The following is a 14,993-nucleotide window of genomic DNA, read 5'->3' as shown; positions in this document are numbered from 1 at the left end:
GCAAATTTTCCTGACACGACTTAGTGATGCAAATGCCTCTGACTTGTGAAAAATAATTTCTCTGACCTCAAGGATGAGAAGATAAGGCTGATGTCTAAATAAGGGTTTCTACTTAGCAGCCCAATTCTAGCAAGTAAATATTGAGTTAAGTTTGTAAAGAACTGTTTTTCTACCATCTACTGTGATTTAAATACATTTAACAGAAACAAAATAGTTTAGAATAAAAGATATGGAAGAGATATGGCTGGATGGCAAGTGTTTTGTGAATGTACACATATGGATGAGAAGCACCTTAGCTTTGTTTTTCCTTTTTTTATAGTCTACTGGACTTCTAAAGTTTTCATTCAAATAACTGTAATTTAATTTGGCAATCTTTCACATTTTTGTCCTTTTCTTCCTATTCTCCTTGCAGAGTGCATGGAATTTTATGTATAGAAATTCTCTCAAATTCTATACTAACAGTCACTTGTGTCAGGAACTTTGGTTTGATGTGATGCCCAATATTTTTCATCATTTCTAAAGGCTCCATGACTTTCATGTCTATTACAGAAGAAGGTCAAATAGTTTATAGAGAAAAATTCGGCAAGAGCAGAGAATCTTGGCACAGATTATATTTTACATCTGTCAATAATGTAGTCTGTAGTTTTGTATTTTTGGGGCATAATTATATATATTTCCAGATGACTCCTTGCTGATGATCAGATTTTATACTTCATTTTTATTTTTAAACCAAATAAATAGTACTAACATTTCCTTTTGATTTGAGCATCTTAGGTTAGCATCTTATGGGAAACTGGAAATGTGGAAAGGTAAGTGAAATTTAAACACTATAGGGAATTTTGAAGAAGTATATTTAGGTACTAGGATCGATAGATTAGGCAATTAATGACTAACATTAGCTTCTTTGCTGACATACTTCAAAATTCCTACTTATACACTCAATGACATACTCAATTCCTATTTTAATTTAATTATGGTATTCTGTTTTGAACATGTATGTGTGTCTTGCTCATGATGATTCCATTAAAAAACTTTCCTTTCTGCTGAATCCTAATGCAAAATATTATTTGAATGTTGTTTTTAGCCAGAAAAGAACTTAATATTGTCTGGTAATTGTAGGAAGTCAAATGTTCATAATTCTTTCTGTTGAGTACAACTCCAGAACTAACTGGCAGTGTGCCTGCTTATGGGTTCTGCCAGTTCCAACAGGCAAAATTTAATTAAACAATACCTGCAAAAATTTGTAGAGTAGGTAGGACTTCTGTAGGTTCCCATTAGGGCAAGAAAATCCCTTAATATTCAAGAAGCAATGGTAATAAACAAAAAAATTAATTCTGATGAAGTTGTTGTCAATGTTGCTTTTTTTGGCTGACTGTAGAGTTTGCCAGTTTTGGATAAATTAACTTGTTGAGCCATAAAAGATTTTAAGTGCCTCAGTTTTTTCTTCTGCTATGTACAAGGTACTCAGAGATTCTCTCTTGGAGCTACTGGCTGATGGAGTGATTAATGATGGTACAGCTTGGTACTTGCTTTCTCATGTTCTGTGTGATTTAAATAATAAGTAATTTTTCTTAAAAATTAAGGAATTCTTTAGTTGAATACTTATTATGCTTTAGAAAGCATGTAAACCACATGGCTTTCTACTTCCTGAATTTAAGAGTTGTTATAACATCTTAAATACTGCATTATTTACTAGCATTTTCTGGCTGTTTTGCTACTCTATTACTAAATAGAGAGTTTTATGTCTTGTTGTAAGAGATGAAAATATATGCATCTATTTTACTAATTCATTATATGGTTATTAAATGCATAACCATTTTCCTACAGTTTTAATATCCATATTAAAAATAATTTTCCTCTGCTGTGTTCAGTACATTCACATGTATTTGTTATTAATTCTTTATAGTGTGCTGTTAAAAACATATTTTACAGAAAATTTTTGGCTCTTCTCAACTGTAGCCCCTCTAGGTGGTACTTTTAGTAGAAGAAATATTAGATTAGGGAGTCCCTATCCTTTTTTGGTTCTGTTTTCACTACTTAATTTTTTTTTTTTTTTTTTGGGTTGTGCACATTTAAAGTGTTCTGGTTTTGGCTGGAGTAATTTCCTTCCCAGTGGCTGGGATTGGGCTGTGTTTAGGATTTGTGCTGAACAGAGGGTTGATCACACGGAGATGTTTTTGTTATTGCTGAGCAGGGCTCACACAGAGTCAAGGCCTTTTCTGCTTTTTGTATCAGCCATGCTGAGGAAGCTGGAGGTGCCTGGGAGAGTGGGAGGAGAAACAGCCAGGAAAGGTGACCCAAACTGACCAAAGGGCTATTCCAGACTGCATGAAGTCATGGTGTGGGCCAGAGCTCAATGAGTTTTTTAGTGAGAACACTATATTATACATCTAATATTCTGTTATATTAAAACTGAACGCTCTTGATTATTAGGAAGTTGTATGAGTCTCAGCTCACTTTCAAATTATTTGTAAACTGTTATTTTGAACTGTCTTTATAAAGGCTCTTATCTCACTAAAACTGGTTACCCAGGAAAAATCCAAGCAAATGCAAAACAATGCAACTTTATTTCTAGCATTCATCTTCTAATCTGGAAAAAATTATAAATTCATTTAAATTTACCTATTGACCTTATATAGAAATTATTCATTGACTTTTTGATTGAAACCAATCTCAGCAGCTGTCCATATTTCTGCTATCCTTTTCTCTGCTGTTAAGATGCTAAATCTCCCTTTTCCCAAATATTAATTCAAACAGCAAATTTTTTGTTAAGAGAATTTGTGTTCAACCCTCTTGTCCTTCAAGAGCACAGAGTTAATAAACCCAGCCTTCTCCAGGAAACAGTTATAAACTTATGACACTGCTTCAGAATGATTTGTAAGTTTTGTTGCAAAAACATATGCTGTTGTTATGGAACATTGGGGTTAAAGGTATTAATTGTTTTCTTTTTTTAATCTTACCTCAGTTTTGGGTTGTTCAGTGTTTTTTCTTGTTTTTTTTTTTTTTCTTTTGTTCATGTCCATTTCCAGTGTGCAAAACTACATCTGCAGAAAATAACAAATCGTCTCTATCAACCATGGATCCTTGAATGTCAGCTCATACTGCAGTGAATTTTACATTCTTGTTTAAATTGCTGGTAAACTTGGGTTTATCTGATGTTGGTTTATTCTTTACATGTTGTTAAAACAATCCTAAACTTTGTAGACCAGGCAAAACAGTTTCTTATCAAAACTTATTTTTTGTACTGTTTGTCAAACAAACCCTCATTTCACTTGTGTAGAAATTCAGATGTGGAGAGGGATGACAGAATTAAAATGTAAACCTTGGGTTTGCAAGAAAAACTAGGCTTGGTAGGTACTAAGGTACATGAAAAACTGGTTTGCAGTCCTACACTTAAATGGCTTTAATATCCAGCAAGTCACAACTATAACATACACTAAATTATTCTTGATTAATTAAAAAAGAGGATTTTTATTTAATATAGCAGATTTAGGACTAACCACTTTTATTGTGGTTTTCCTTAGTTTGTAGGTATTAAATAGAGGGTAATGGATCCTGCAGACTCCTTTTTGGAGAAATATGATGCTTCTATAAGTATTTTTAACAGTAGGTCCTGCCTGTATTCTTCTGGGCTGCCAAAAATGTCTTAAATTTATTTCTGGATTATGAAACTATAAATATAGAAACAAAATAGTACAGTGATAAATTTTTGGCCTTCTTACTCAAGTCTTGTCCTATTTGCATTACAGCACAGTTTAGAGTGATTCCCCCCCTCCCCCACTGACTATTGGAATATACTGTGTGTATATTCCACACTTTGTATTGGTGAGACAGACACACAGTAGTTTTTCTTGAAATATAAATAACTTGTCACTATCAAATGGCCATAAACTTGTGAATGACCACAAACTTTATGAAAAGCTGTAGCGTGAGAAGATAATGCAACTTAACCAATAGTATTAAGGGGGCTGACTTGATACAGAAAATTGAATTTTTTTAGAAAAATTGTAGCAGCATGGATCTTAACAAAAAGCCAAGCAAAATATTTCCATTTCACTATCCACTCTTTGGTCTAAAGATGATTAAATGCCCCCATAGTATTTTAATTCCGAAGTATTATCAGAATTAAATATTTGGATAATGCTTCAGAATTTGTATACATTTGCATTAAATATTCTGATAATACTTCTTATCATTCTGGGATGTCTCAAGTTTGAAGCATCATGTGTCTGCTGGCAGGTTTCCTCATGTTTCTTACATGTTTACATATTTTCATTGGTGCTGCAATGGACAGATTTCTGCAGAATGCTTATATGTTGTTTCATTATCAAATCTCACTGGTGAAAGCAAAGATTGCAGTAGTTCTTTGTTTAAAGCATTATTTCAGGTTAGAAAATATTATGCTGTGATAGAATATGTTGCAGATGATTGTATGTTTTGCCTTATTTTGCTTTATATGAGATTCTTAGAAATTATCAATTTGAAAACCAGAACTTATAACTTTATAATAAAAATTAACTTGTAAATTTCTAATAAGTTTTCCTAAGTTCTAGCTGGATCAGGGAAAGGGATGGTGGTAGTGTCACTGAGAGATTAATAGTAATTTTGTTTCAAAATAAAAAGGAATGGTTCTGATTCTTATCCTTCTGTAAAGGTAAATAGAATTCTTATCCTTTTGTAAAGGTAAATAGAAAATCTGAGTCTATTTTGTGTGTGTATGACTGGTTTCACTATGTGATTATGGGACAGTAGAAGAATCTTTCTATACAGCTGAGACTGAATTCCTGTGAATTACATTTAATATGTTATACTGCTAAATTTGGGCTTTTTTGTAGTCCTAAATATATTGCTGTAAAATTCTTCACTGGATTAGCATTACTTTATTTTAAGATCTCTTTTGCTCTGATTTTAAGATCACAAATTTTTGTGGTGTGTATTACTGGAAGGTTTTGTTGTTGAATTTTAGTCCTAGATCTTGACCCAGTCTAACAATTCATTGTCTTCTAACCCTTGTGTGTTCTGTTTGTCTCTATATCTTTTATTTCAGCCCTATTTGGAAGAATAATAATTTATGAATTAATAGTTTTAAAAAATACTAAGTTCTTTTGATGAAGGACTTAAATTATTATATTCTTATCTCTCTTTTTAAACACTCTGTGTCAAGCTCAGTCAGTGTGTCAGAAAATTAAAGATGTCAAGATTTTAGATAATCTTCTTGTTCTTTGTTCTTCCTTTTCAAGCTGGACACAAAATTTGTGTTTTCCAAGTTATCAGTCTAAATGAGGACACAATTTGTCATTTATTTGCTCTTTCCATTTATATTTTTCATGTATTCTGGATAATTTTTCTCTTGATGTCATGAAGATCATTGGGATCTGCTGTAAGGTAGTTTTACAGTCTATTATACAATTAACTTTTGCACATGCACAAGAGATGAATAGTTTGCTATCTCAATACTTCCAGTCAATATACTTTTGTAGGTCAGTCAAATGACTGCTCAAGCACATCCACAGTCACTTGCTGTGCACCTATGTAAACAGTGTATGTGGCTCTGCTCCTCTTTCACTGCACCTAACAATTATAATGGACTCCAGTCTCTAAAAACATAATGTCTAAAAGCATACACTTATATGAATGTATCATTATTAATTTTAATTGCAATGTTATTGCTTTTACTGCACTGCTACTTCAGCTATTCAATATTGAAAGAGCACTGACCACAACCAAAAGCTGTTTAAATTGTTCACTATAAGTCTATGCGCCCTTCCAAAGGCTTATTACTGATTGTGCTTGAAGATGATGCGAGGAATTTTAAAACAGCTGATTCTAATTTAGTCTTTGTTTGAAATACTTTAGTTCTATTCCTTTTTCTTTGAGAAAAGTGCAATTTAGTACAATACCCTCTGAACATGGAGCAAAGGTCAGGTTGTCTCATGGTGACTTATAGATGGAATTCTAGCACCAGATGTAGAATTCGGAGAGTTGGCATGATGGACAAAAGAATTAATGTCTCCATCTACTTAAACTCAATAAAATTGTTGAATGGGTAGGTGAAAACTCAGAAAACAATAACTGTCTGGAAAGAAGTAACACAGATAAAATCTACATTTTCCTTTACATTAGTTCTCTAAACTACTTTTATGCACTGCACATAAAATGTGCAGTCTAGGTTTCAAGGATGGGAGGGGTACTATGTTTTATTCTCAGAATAACATACTACTATTGAATACTGAATGACTTCAAAGTGCCCACCTGGGGATGCATAATCCTTGTCTTTGACTGGTACAACTAGGAATTCAGTAAAAGTAGGAATTTGTTTAGTTATTTGCAAACACTTTTCCGTAATAATAATAAAGTTGTTTCATTTTTTGTTTCTGGTATGTTTTGATTTCTGAACTGGAATGGAGTCCCACTGAAATTGCCAAAAATGAAGGGCCACTTAATGGTCATGAAGCCACTTTATTTATAATCCAAGTAGTTAATCTGTTGAGATAAACTTTCAAAATCATCTTTGGCGTCTTCCCTACCCTTACCCCCAACAGAACTTTACACCTTTTGGAATTTCAAGTCAGTACAGACGGTCAATTCCTTAGGTTTGTAAGACAAGAAGTTTTGACGGATTGTTTGGGAAAGAAGTAAGGAGATTATTTCATTGGAATGCTGAAAAAGTTGTAATTTCTTCTGCAGTATAGAAGCAAAATTAAAAGAACTACTTATCACTGTTCTAAAGAGCCTGAACAAAAAGAAAGATAGAAAAATTTCAATATTCAGAGCTATGGAGGATATTTCAGTTCTAAGTAAAGGTAATATGTTTTGGTGTTAGAGAATAGATGTGTATTATAGCTTTTTGATAAATAACTAAATTTTATGCTCTAACTCAAGGAATTAATAGGAAGGTATTGCAGATTGCTGTACAATATTTCAGTGCAGACCTGGAATAACTCACTTTTTTATTGCTGAAAATTACTAGGGTTTTGGTTAATACTTTGGTTTTTTCCCAGCAGAAAAATATCCACAGAGTACTGCTTTATAATAAGATGTAGTCACAGATGCAAAATATGCACACATTCCTTGTTAGTCAGCCAGTGTTCTGGTTTGTGTTCTGCACTACCTGAATTAATTACCACTGCTAAGGTGCTCTCTTATTTCATTTTAAGATAACTCCTTAAGTCTGATCTCTAGACATAAATAGGTTGGAAGTTGTTCAATTACGATGCATCTCCTGTTGAATTCTCTGCCTCATAGACAAGTCTTTAAAGGTTTGAGGTGCTCTATCTGCTTTGGCTAAATTCGAGTCACCACAGCTGCTTCTCTCATTTGTGTTTAAGCCTTTGCTGAACCTTTCACAATTTCAAGTGCAGCTTTGCACTTGAGATTGAAGAGTGGCAGAACCTACCACTGACATGGTACAAATCTTTCTCCATGTCTGTGTTGCTGTCTCCATCAGAGTCTTAATATTTCTTTTTATCCATCTGTTGGACTTCCTGATATGGAGTACTTCATTTATGAAAATGAGAAAGACCCATCCGAAGGCCTGAAACTCAGGTTCTTTGCTATTTGATTAGTACTCCTTGTTATTTCTTATCCGGCAATAAGTCAGCACTAGGTAAATAGTCAAATTTCTTTCTCTCTCTTCCTTCAATTGTATATAGGAAGAGACACATTATAGGAATGTGCTTCTTGTTGATGGAGTGACAAAACTATCTTTTGTCCTTTTAAAAAGGAAAGAAGCTTAGAAATTTTTTTCTTCAATCAGGTGAAAAAGGTATGTTACAGGCCTGGAGGACTTCACCTTAAACTTAAGGATAACTAATTAGACAGGAGCCAAAAAGTCTTGCTTGAGCAATTTACTAGATAAAGAAGAGAACAAAGAAATTAATGGCTTTTGTGAGGTGTTATACTAAAAACAAAAACTTCTTGCATTTAGATCAGTTTTTCTCTGTAAAGTTTCTTATTTTGCCTTTCATTAAACCTTTTTGTTTCCAACACTGCAACAGAAGCTATCCTGCTGATTTTATGCCTCCAAAGGTAGCTGAGCTATCTTAGGTGAGAAATAGATTTAAAGAGTTTATGGGACCTGGCTCAAAGAAGCTCTTATTACTACACATTCTACAGCTACAGCATTTGTCTCCATGTTTTTCATATAGTTTCCATGAACTAAAACCAGTTTACAAAACACTTTTACTTTCCAGAAGTGCTCACAGTACACATACCAAAAAGGCCACGTGTGACTGAACTAACACTGAGAGAGTACTACAGAAATCAGCTTTCTAGGAGTATTCCCTGACTGTACTATTTTCCAGCAGTTTATTATTTCAGTCAGGTCAGCCAGAGCCGTTTCTAGGTAGAAAATCCAGGGCTCTGCTATTACAATTTAATGATTGGATGCTGTTGGGCAGAAAAATTATCTAATAAAATGCATATTTTATTAGTCTATTGTGGTTTGACATCTATCAGAAATGCTTCTTTGTTTCATTCTTTCATGTAACTTGTATCCATTACATGCTCTTTTTTTTTTGCCTGAAAGTTGCTATGAACTTCTGAGAATAATTTCACTTTGATTTTTTTTTTCTTCTTTCTTGAACTGAATTGCTTAGAAATAGGTCTGAAATATCAAAAGCTGCCTGAGTATTCTGAATGCTCGATTTTCCATTAATTTCAAATAGTATAAGTGACTTTGAAAAAGATAGCACAAAGGCTAAGTTACCCTAGGGTGACATTTCAAATTTGCTGAGGTTGATAGTAAAATCTACATTGATTTGAGCTAGACTAAGAGTTTCCCTTACATGGTGCTGGGATAAGGCTCTAAACCAGTCAAAAATATGTCAATTTGAAAAAAAAATGAAGCTAGTCTTTAATATTAAGAAAGACAATCTCTGTTCATTTAAATGAAGTTAACCTCTTGCTTAAAGGTAAGTAGTTTCATTTTTTCACTGTGTGAGAGACTGAGAAAAAGTCAGTTTTAGTCTCATTAGAGTGGGAAAACTTGCCTAGATTGTCAAGAGGTACAGTCCTGAAATATCGTGAAGCAGGGAGGACTTGACATTTCTCTTTAAATCTGTTGTGGTTTGGCTTTATTTCTGTGAACATAATTTGTAAGAGGAAAGGTCAAATCATCTCAAAAGTAGATGTCTGTCTTAAGCTAGGTAGGCAGCGGATGTAGATAGCATAACCATTTACACTGCAAGCTTTCAGAGAGAAAGCCCTATGAAAATTCAAGTGTAATTTAATAGGGATTGTCTTTTCAGCTGGAAGCATTTTGCCTTGCACAAATGCAGTCCTTTCCAAAAAGTTTAAGAGGCATAACTGAAGTCACTTTTGACAGGAAGTAAACTGTATGCATAAACTCAAATAAATGTTGTATTTTATAGGCTCCAGCATGACCAGTATTGTTGAATAGCAATTTCTGACAGGTATGCGTGTGCTTTCTTAACACACTTTCACTGGACCTAAGGACCAGAAAACTTCATCATCCTCTCAAGTATCAAAATCCTTTATTTGATTTCTCCTCTTATTATAAAGAACATCTATTTATTTGCTGAGTTGAAAGAGACCCACAAAGATCATAATTTGTAATGTGCGTATGTAGAGTTTTTTTTTTAATTAAATATTTTTTATGCCACTTATGTATCTCAATACCATTGGAAAGATGAATAGAAATAATAACCTGTCCTTCACTTTTATAAGCTTTTCTGGACATGTTTTCTATGTCTTGATAGTTTTAAGAAAAAATAATGGAATGCATCCCCTCCCTCTGTTAAGATAACACACAAAAACACCCAAAACAGCTGCACATGCAAAAAGAAACCTTAGGTCATTAAGCTTATTGAGGCATAGAGAAGTGCTTGTAAATTGAAAGAGAAGAAAGGTAACAGTTACACTATTCATTGCTGATCTGAGAAACAAATCTTAGAATGACAATGTGTGACTAATGAAAGTGGTAGTTGAAAAAGATCAGACTACTTTATTTGCATTCTGCCTTTTGTTTGTTCTGCAGATATTAGAGAAACCTTTTAAAACCAGCCCCACTGTGTTCTTTTTTTTTGATTCTTTATATATTAGGATACAATATTCACAGTCTTTCCATGTACCAACCTCTTTATGTTTGTAACTTTTAGAGCCTGATTTCAATGCAACACTGCCTTGATAATTTATAAGAGTTCTGCATCAAACAAGCAATCCTATTACTCAATAAAAGCATTCCTCTACAAGTTCTCTTGTTTTTAATGTTCATGCAATCAATAGTAGTGATTGGTGATATTTTTTTTCTGGTTTTGTATATTGGCCTAGTTAGAAATTTAAAAGGTGCATTGGGAGAACTGGTTCAGTTCCATTCAGAAGTAAATAAAAACATCTATTAAAAGAATAAAATCCAATTTTCTTTACTAAAGAAACCCATCTTCAAACCTTGTTTTTATTGAATTAGAAGGCTGATTAAAATAAAAAAATACTTCAAGTCCTACAGGCTTTACTATTTTTTTAGAATGAAATCAATGATATCCAAGTGTGTTATCATGTTAACATGGTTTCATGATTTAGAGACAAAAATGGTATAAGAAAGCTATGGAACACTTTTTTTAGCATTTTTTTAAGAAAAGCATTTTTTTAAGAACATGCTAGAAAAGTTTTAGCTAAAATCAGTTAAATCTGTCAATATTTATTTTGTGTTTACTTGCAGCTCAAATATGAATTTGTTGCTTGAAACTTTTTTCAGATAAAATTGAGACATCAAGACTGCATGAACAGCACATCAGTTGCGGGAAACAACATTTAAAACAACCAAGTTTCACAAATTTTCTCCCTTCAGGATTTTTTTTTCCTTCATCCTTTTAATTTTAGTTAATTTTTATGACCTATCAGTAAAATACAAGAGAATGCCCAATTTTTAAGTGATTGAGGTGTAGGTAGGAGAACCCTAGACTACAGATTCTGGGTTCATCTACTTCAGTTTTAGGGACGTCAAATTTATCCTTTTTCTACAACAAAATAGAAACCAGCTGGTTTAGAGCTCTGTGTAATTGTACCCAGAACATGAATCCTGCACAAAATCTTGGCTTCACAGGCATGAAGTCCATATGCCTCTGACTTCTAGGAGGCATCAGTGGTAGTGATTTTGGTACCTACATGTAAAATAGAATATTGGATAGAGTTTGTGATATTTTTTGTCCCCTCACCAAGTTACATAATGGTGCTCTGATTTAAGTCTTCAATTTATCACCCCCTTTACCCTTGACCTTCTTTCTCTTTTTAGCCTATGAATGAGGATGCTATGGATGAATAAAAAGAATAAAAGCTTTACTTAAAAATGATGGCCTAATTTGTGTTGAGCATTTATGGAATTGAATCCAGCCAGGAAATAATTGAAGTTCAGACAGCTAGTTCAAATTGGATGGATCAAGACTGAAGGAGAATGGATTCCTTCATGACACGAGCAAAGTCCCTGTTTTGTGTCTAAACATTACTTGAATTTCTTACTGTTTCAATAATTTTACTTGAAATGTAATAAAATAATTACAAATAAGTGTGTTTGCAACTTCATAATCTTTGTATTTTAGGATTCAACAGGGAGTTTCCTCTTATGGGATTTATTGCAAGTTTTTTTTTCACTTGTGAATGCAATACTGAATCTTTGAACATGCTCCCTGTTGTGACATTGAAGTCAATATCTTATGATGAACCTACTGTCTAACAAAAATGCTTTAAAAACGCAATAACATCTTGAATTTCTTTATTAGAAATATTTGTGTGCATTTAAATCTTTGTGAAGTGAACAAATAGAATGTTTGCATTTTTCACTCTGACTGAATTAAACACAGTCATTCTCATTCTACATGTCTTTTGCGCTGTATTTTAAATAAGGAAGAATTATGTTGGCATAGAGTTTGAGCACTGTTGCTGAGGATACTTAGAACTGATCTCAAATTATTAAAACAGAAACCTAAACCAAGGTTCTGACTTCTTAAACTGGATTTTAACTCTGTCTTTAGATTAAGCCATGCCTACCTCTGCCCTCTTTCTGGCTTATGCATTTTGTTTACCTATAGCTTTGTGACAGAAAAGGCAAAAGAAGACAAAAAACTTCTTGCACAAGTAGACAAATGTTAATCTCTTAATAGGAAAAAAATAATTAGGAATAAAATTAATAGGAAAAAATGTTGTACATACTCAATACAATTATCCCATCTCAAGGGTACAGTGAAGAGCATGGAGAAATTAAAGCAATGGGTTACTCTTCCAGCTTATGGAATGTATTGTTTGTCCTTATGGTAGTTCTATTATTTTGTTGAATCCTTAAGAGAGGAGCTTTGAATTTGAGATAGACACAGTGATTGACATCTCATGAGTAGTCTTCATTCTAAATGTAAATTCTACTTAAAAATGAGCAACATTTACAGCTATTTGCCTAAGACTATAAACTATCTGGAAAAAAAAAAAGATCTCATATCTTCAAATATTTGTCAGTTCTTAAAAGGCTGTGGTTGTAATTTGGCAGTGTAATATCTCTTGAAGTAAGCTGGCTTACAGGGGAAGAATTTCTAGGTAACAAGACTAGATCTCTTTTGTTGTAGAAGCTGATGTTCTGTTAAAAGACTCATCTTCCCTACTTAGAAGTGTTTTCCCATCTTGCTGATTCTATAATTCTAATATCATTGACACCAACCACTAACCCAGAAGTGGTTGGTGTCAATAATCTTAGAATTCTTTAGTGGTGCCATGTTCACCACTAAACCATGTCCCCAGGTGCCACATCTACATGTCTTTTAAATACCTCCTGGGAGGGTGACCCTCCTACTTCCCTGGCTAGCCTAACCCAATGCTTGAAAACCCTTTTGTTGAAGAAATTTTTCCTAGCATCCAATCTAAACCTCCTCTTGTGGTTCAACTTGTGGCCATTTTTTCTCATAATTTCACTGGTTACCTGGGGGATAGAGGCCATCCTCTACCTGAGTACAGCCTCCTTTCAAGGAGTACAAGAGAACAAGTTCTACCCAAGCCTCCTTTTCTCCAGGCTAAAGACCCCCAGCTCCCTCAGTTGCCCCTTATAGGACTTGTGATCCAGACTCTCCCCAGCTCCATTGCCCTTCTCTGGACACACTCCAGAACCTCAGTGTCTTTTTTGTAGTGAGGGGCCCAGAGTTGGACACAGCATTTGAGCTGTGGCCTCACCAGTGCTGAGTACAGGGGGACAATCCCTGCCCTGGTCCTGCTGGCCACACTATTGCTGATCCAGGCCAGGATGCCATTGGCTGTGTTGGCTACCTGGGCACAGCTGGATCATGTTCAGCAGCTGTCACTAGCTCCCCCAGATCCTTTCCAAGAGGTTTACTTAATGAAAACTCAATATCTTCACACAATTTCTGTCCTAGGAGGTAGGATCTAGAACAACTAGAATCACCATCAAATCTCCAATCTCAATTAACTACTTTCCAGGCCCTACGTGCTTTTATCACTTACAAGACTTTCTAGTTCCTAAATTTTACTTTTCTAAGAAGGCCAAATCTTTCAGGTTTTATTTTATTGTTTTGAAATCTTCTGGGCTTCTGTTGAAAAATACATGTATTTCTGTATTCATTTTATTAAATAATACATTTTTGGATAATTTTCAAATATGACGAGCAGCCTATTTCAGAGTTCTTACTACTTTTTGTCTATGTATCATAAAGAAGTGTTTTTATACTTGTTCCTTTCCTAAGAACTGTGTTGACAAAATTTAGTTTTTCATAGTAGTTAGTACTATGTTTAGTAGTTAGTAGTTTATAGAAACTGTCAGACTAGTGTGTTGGTTTGGTGTGAAAAATGCATGTATTTTATGATTGGCTTTTCACAAATATTAAAATTAATATTATATGTGTTGTGTTAGAAAGTAATACTGTATTAATTCTCTTAAGTACTGTGTTAAATATAGTTTTAGGTTATAAAAAAATGTTAAAATAGAAACTATGCTATGTAAGATACTTTTTTAAAAGAAAGGACTAGAAGCAAGATAGCAGCCACAGGACACCTAAATCTTTCAGAGAAAAAGAATTTATTGCCCTCTTATCAGAAGAAATTAACTTCTTCCTGCCTTGAAGGTGCTGTTAGGATTCAGAGGAAGAAGTTGACGATGACCAGACAGAGTCCTGTATTTGAATGGAATTTATGCATCATGTACGAAGTGTATGAATATGCAACAGGCTATTGTTTTTAAGGGTTAATCCTTTGTTAACGTGTGTCCTTTTTCGGGCTCGTGCTGCCCAGAAAAAGGTACCCGGACGTCCGTAACTCTTTGTTTCTATTGTCTCATATTGTCCTAATTCAATTTGTCCAAATTATTATTACTCTAATTGTATAACTACTTTCTATAACTATTTTATTAGTATTAAAATTTTAAAATTTAAAAAACAAGTGATTGGCGTTTTTCACATTCGGCATGGCCTGGTTTCTGGTAGCAGGGCGGCAACAGAGGTGGATTTTGTGAGAAGATGCTAGAAGCTTCCACCATGTCCCTGATGGCTCTGAAGATGGACATGCTGATGGCCAAGGCTGGGCCAATGAGAGATGATGGTAACACCTCTCTGACAACATATTCAAGAAGTAATCAAAAGGAAAATAGTGGTGGGGTTTTAATTGCAGCCAGAGAAGAGGAGGAGGTGAGAACACATGAGGGAAACACCATGGAGACACCAAGGTCAGGGGAGAAGGAAGGGCAGGAGGTGAGAGCATGTGAGGGAAGCAACATGGAGACACCAAGGTCAGGGGAGAAGGAAGGGCAGGAGGTGAGAACATGTGAGGGAAGCAACATGGAGACACCAAGGTCAGGGGAGAAGGAAGGGCAGGAGGTGAAAGCATGTGAGGGAAGCAACATGGAGACACCAAGGTCAGAAGGAAGGGCAGGAGGTGCTGCAGGCCCCAGAGCCGAGATTCCCCTGCAGGCCATGGTGAGCCCCTGGTGGAGCAGCTGTGGCCCTGCAGCCCCTGGGGGTTCATGGGGAATGCAGAGATCCACCCGGAGC

Source organism: Agelaius tricolor, unplaced genomic scaffold, assembly GCF_023055355.1.
Source record: "Agelaius tricolor isolate 1412-34295 unplaced genomic scaffold, bAgeTri1.0.p SCAF_47, whole genome shotgun sequence".
NCBI classification, from domain to species: domain Eukaryota; kingdom Metazoa; phylum Chordata; class Aves; order Passeriformes; family Icteridae; genus Agelaius; species Agelaius tricolor.
This window is presented reverse-complemented; position numbering follows the sequence as displayed.